The following is a 6,000-nucleotide window of genomic DNA, read 5'->3' on the forward strand; positions in this document are numbered from 1 at the left end:
GCAGCCCACAGCAAAGAAGGTATGAAACCCTCAGTTTTCCTATGCAAATGGGAAGTCCATTTCTTGATCTGGATCTTGTCCTAACGGTTCTTCTCACTAAATACCCAGCCATCATAAGGATGCCTTGGATAGGACTTTATCTCACTAAATACTGCTTTTGCAGTATTGTTGAAGAACAGCAAGAGCAAGGGCACAAGTCTGTCTGTCTTACTTCTGTCCATATTTCTTGCGTGCCTACACTTTCTGTCTCCCTATGTTCCTAGTATCATGAAAGGGGAAAGGGAGCTCTTCCCAGTACCTAAGAAGTGTTGATGGGCTACTTTATCTGTCCTAAATCTTGTATTTCCTATTGGCCTTATGACATATCCATTTCACCCACAGTGTGTATCTGAGCTTTACCTACCAAAGAAAGTTAGATTTAGGGGAAGGGGTCTGAGAATGGGTGGAAAGCGACGTACAAATATATTATTCTTAATTTTGGTTCACATTTTCAACTGTTATCTTAATGGGATGAGTATATACTGCATTGATCCAACGGCTTTATAATCACTCTTAGGTTGAAATGATAGTGCTAAGCTGATTAAGAATTTCCAAATGAATGTTGTATTTCAAAAGATGCTCTTCTAGGCTTTGTGTTAATATGTGCTGCCTATATTTCTGACCTAATATTTCTCTTTATTTGTATGGCCCGTAATCTTTCTGTGATAAGTATTAACGATTCTAAATTCTAAATTCCTAAAAGAAATGAGCAGATTATGAAAGTTTCTCTACCATGTTGTCATTAGGATGGTAATGGAGTACAAAGATAGCTGGTGCTGATTCAATTTATTTTGCCCTGGAAATACACAATGCCCTAAATTATAAATATACCTTAAACTGAGAGGTTCAGTGCTTCAGTGTAGATATAACATCAAAACTATGTCTTAGATTTTTTAAAAAACATCTTTATTGGAGTATAATTGCTTTAAAATGGTGTCTTAGTCTCTGCTTTATAACAAAGTGAATCAGATATATATATATATATATAGATATATATATATATATCCCCATCTCCTCCCTCTTGCGTCTCCTTCCCACCCTCCCTATCCCACCCCTCTAGGTGGTCACAAAGCACCAAGCTGATCTCCCTGGGCTATGTGGCTGCTTCCCACTAGCTATCTATTTTACATTTGATAGTGTTTATATGTCCATGCCACTCTCTCACTTCGTCCCAGCTTACCCTTCCCCCTCCCCGTGTCCTCAAATCCATTCTCTACGTCTGTGTCTTTATTCCTGTCCTGCCCCTAGGTTTGTCAGAACCATTTTTTTTTTTTTTAGATTCCTTAAATGTGTTAGCATACAGGATTTGTTTTTTTTCTTTCTGACTTATTTCACTCTGTATGACAGACTCTATGTCCATCCACCTCACTACAAATAACTCAATTTCATTTCTTTTTACGGCTGAATAATATTCCATTGTACATATGTGCCACATCTTCTTTATCCGTTTATCTGTCAATGGACACTTAGTTTGCTTCCATGTCCTGGCTATTGTAGAGCTGCATTGAACATTGTGATCCAACACTTTTTTTTTTAAACATCTTTATTAGAGTATAATTGCTTTACAATGGTGTGTTAGTTTCTGCTTTATAACAAAGTGAATCAGTTATACATATACATATGTTCCCACAACTCTTCCCTCTTGCATCTTGCTCCCTTCCACCCTCCCTATCCCATGCCTCTAGGTGGTCACAAACCACCGAGCTGATCTCCCTGTGCTATGCGGCTGCTTCCCACTAGCTATCTATTTTACGTTTGGCAGTGTATATATGTCCATGCCACTCTCTCACTTTGTCACAGCTTATCCTTCCCCCTCCCCATATCCTCAAGTCCATTCTCTAGTAGCTCTGCGTCTTTATTCCCATCTTACCCCTAGGTTCTTCATGACCTTTTTCTTTTTTTTCTTAGATTCCATATATATGTGTTAGCATACGTTATTTGTTTTTCTCTTTCTGACTTACTTCGCTCTGTATGACAGATTCTATGTCCATCCACCTCACTACAAATAACTCAATTTCGTTTCTTTTTATGGCTGAGTAATATTCCATTGTATATATGTGCCACATCTTCTTTATCCATTCATCTGTTGATGAACACTTAGGTTGCTTCCATCTCCTGGCTCTTGTAAATAGAGCTGCAATGAACATTTTGGTACATGACTCTTTTTGAATTATGATTTTCTCAGGGTATATGCCCAGTAGTGGGATTGCTGGGTCATATGGTAGTTCTATTTGTAGTTTTTTAAGGATCCTCCGTACTGTTCTCCATAGTGGCTGTACCAATTTACATTCCCACCAGAAGTGCCAGAGTGTTCCCTTTTCTCCACACCCTCTCTAGCATTGATTGTTTCTAGATTTTTTGATGATGGCCATTCTGACTGGAGTGAGATGATATCTCATTGTAGTTTTGATTTGCATTTCTCTAATGATTAATGATGTTGAGCATTCTTTCATGTGTTTTTTTGCAATCTGTATATCTTCTTTGGAGAAATGTCTATTTAGGTTTTCTGTCCATTTTTGGATTGCATTGTTTGTTTTTTTGTTATTGAGCTGCATGAGCTACTTGTAAATTTTGGAGATTAATCCTTTGTCAGTTGTTTCATTTGCAAATACTTTCTCCCATTTTGAGGGTTATCTTATGGTCTTGTTTATGGTTTCCTTTGTTGTGCAAAACCTTTGAAGTTTCATTAGGTCCCATTTTTTTATTTTTGTTTTTATTTCCATTTCTCTAGGAGGTGGGTCAAAAAGGGTCTTGTGATTTATGTCATGGAGTGTTCTGCCTATGTTTTCCTCTAAGAGTGTTATAGTGTCTGGCCTTACATTTAAGTCTTTAACCCATTTGGAGTTTATTTTTATGTATGGTGTTAGGGATTGTTCTAATTTCATTCTTTTGCATCTAGCTGTCCAGTTATCGCAGCACCACTTATTGAAGAGGCTGTCTTTTCTCCATTGTATATTCTTGCCTCCTTTATCAAAGATAAGGTGACAATGTGTGCATGGGTTTACCTCTGGGCTTTCTATCCTGTTCCATTGATCTATATTTCTGGTTTTGTGCCAGTACTATACTGTCTTGATGACTATAGCTTTGTAGGATAGTGTGAGGTCTGGGAGCCTGATTCCTCCAGCTCCATATTACTTTCTCAAGACTGCTTTGGCTATTAGGGGTCTTTTGTGTTTCCATACAAATTGTGAAATTTTTTGTTTTTGTTCTGTGAAAAATGCCATTGGTAGTTTGATAGGGATTGCATTGAATCTGTAGATTGCTTTGGGTAGTAGAGTCATTTTCACAATGTTCATTCTTCCATCCAAGAACATGGTATATCTCTCCATCTGTTTGTATTATCTTTAATTTCTTTCATCAGTGTCATAGTTTTCTGCAAACAGGTCTTTTGTCTCCTTAGGTTTTTTTATTCCTAGGTATTTTATTCCTTTTTTGCCATGGTAAATGGGAGTGTTTCCTTGATTTCTCCTTTAGATTTTCATCATTAGTGTATAGGAATGCAAGAGATTTTGTGCATTAATTTTGTATCCTGCTACTTTCCAAATTCATTGATTAGCTCTAGTAGTTTTCTGGTAGCATCCTTAGGATTCTCTATGTATAGTATCATGTCATTTGCAAACAATGACAGCTTTACTTCTTTTCCGATTTGGATTCCTTTTATTTCTTTTTCTTCTCTGATTGCTGTGGCTAAAACTTCCAAAACAATGTTGAATAATAGTGGTGAGAGTGGACAACCTTGCATTTTTCCTGATCTTAGAGGAAATGGTTTACCTTTTTCACCATTGAGAACGATGTTAGCTGTGGGTTTGTCATAGATGGCCTTAATTATGTTTAGGTAAGTTCCCTCTATGCTGACTTTCTGGAGGGTTTTTATCATAAATGGGTGTTGAATTTTGTTAAAAGATTTTTCTGCATCTATTGAGATGATCATATGGTTTTTATTCTACAATTTGTTATTATGGTTTATCTCCTTGATTGATGTGTATATTGAAGAATCCTTGCATTCCTGGGATAAACCTAACTTGATAATAGTGTATGATCCTTTTAATGCGCTGCTGGATTATGTTTGCTAGTATTTTGTTGAGGATATTTGCATCTATGTTCATCGGTGATATTGGCCTGTAGTTGTCTTTCTTTGTGACATCTTTGTCTGGTTTTGGTATCAGGGTGATGGTGATGGCGTAGAATGAGTTTGGGAGTGTTACTCCCTCTGCTATATTTTGGAGGAGTTTGAGAAGGTAGATGTTAGCCCTTCTCTATAAGTTTGATAGAATTCGCCTGTGAAGCAACCTGGTCTTGGACTTTTGTTTGTTGGAAGATTTTTAATCACAGTTTCAATTTCAGTGCTTGTGATTGGTCTGTTTATATTTTCTATTTCTTCCTGGTTCAGTCTTGGAGTGTTGTGATTTTCTAAGAATGCGTCCATTTCTTCCAGGGTGTCCATTTTATTGGCATAGAGTTGCTTGTAGTAATCTCTCATGATACTTTGTATTTCTGCAGTGTCCATAGTTACTTCTCCTTTTTCATTTCAAATTCTATTGATGAGAGTCTTCTCCCTTTTTTTCTTGATGAATCTGGTTAATTGTTTATCAATTTTGTTTATCTTCTCAAAGAACCATCTTTTAGTTTTATTAATCTTTGTTATTCTTTCCTTCATTTATTTTTCATTTATTTCTGATTCGATCTTTATTATTTCTTCTGCTAACTTTGGGGTATTTTTGTTCTTCTTTCTCTAATTGTTTTAGCTGTAAGGTTAGGTTGTTTATTTGAGATGTTTCCTGTTTCTTGAGGTAGGATTGTGTTGCTATAAAATTCCCTCTTAGAACTGCTTTTGCTGCATCCCATAGATTTTGGGTCTTAATAGTTTCATTGTCATTTGTTTCTATGTATTTTTAAATTTCCTCTTTGATTTCTTCTGTGATCTCTCGGTTTTTTAGTAGTGTATCATTTAGTCTCCATGTGTTTGAAATTTTTACAGATTTTTTCTGTAATTGAAATGTAGTCTCATAGCATTGTGGTTAGAAAGATACTTGATACGATTTCAAATTTCTTAAATTTACCAAGGCTTGATTTGTGACCCAAGATATGATCCGTCCTGGAGAATGTTCCATGAGCACTTGAGAAAAATGTGTATTCTGTTGTTTTTGGATGGAATGTCCTATAAATATCAATTAAGTCCATCTTGTTTAATGTATCATTTAAAGCTTGTGTTTCCTTAGTTATTTTCATTTTGGGTGATTTGTCCATTGGTGAAAGTGGGGTGTTAAAGTCCCCTACTATGATTGTGTTACTGTTGACTGCCCTTTTTATGGCTGTTAGCGTTTGCCTTAGATATTGAGGTGCTCCTATGTTAGGTGCATAAATATTAACAATTGTTATATCTTCTTCTTGGATTGATCCCTTGATCATTATGTAGTGTCCTTCTTGGTCTCTTGTAATAGTCTTTATTTTAAAGTTTATTTTGTCTGATATGAGAATTACTACTCCAGCTTTCTTTTGATTTCAATTTGCATGGAATATCTTTTTCCATCTCCTCACTTTCAGTCTGTATGTGTCCCTAGGTGTGATGTGGGTCTCTTGTAGACAGCCTATATATGGGTCTTGTTTTTTTATCCATTCAGCCAGTCTGTGTCTTTTGGTTGGAGCATTTAATCCATTTACATTTAAGGTAGTTATCAATTTGTTTGTTCCTATTACCATTTTCTTAATTGTTTTGTGTTTGTTACTGTAGGTCTTTTCCTTCTTTTGTGTTTCCTGACTAGAGAAGTTCCTTTAGCATTTGTTGTAAAGCTGGTTTGGTGGTGCTGAATTCTCTTAACTTTTGCTTTGTCTGTAAAGGTTTTAATTTCTCTGTTGAATCTGAATGAGATCCTTGCTGGGTAGAGTAATTTTGGTTGTTGGTATTTCCCTTTCATCATTTTAAATATGTCCTGTCACTCCCTTCTGACCTGCAGAGTTTCT

This window comes from Aethalodelphis obliquidens, unplaced genomic scaffold (genome assembly GCF_003676395.1).
Source record: "Aethalodelphis obliquidens isolate GAN/ISIS:26980383/991018 unplaced genomic scaffold, ASM367639v1 scaffold46, whole genome shotgun sequence".
Classification (NCBI taxonomy): Eukaryota; Metazoa; Chordata; class Mammalia; order Artiodactyla; family Delphinidae; genus Aethalodelphis; species Aethalodelphis obliquidens.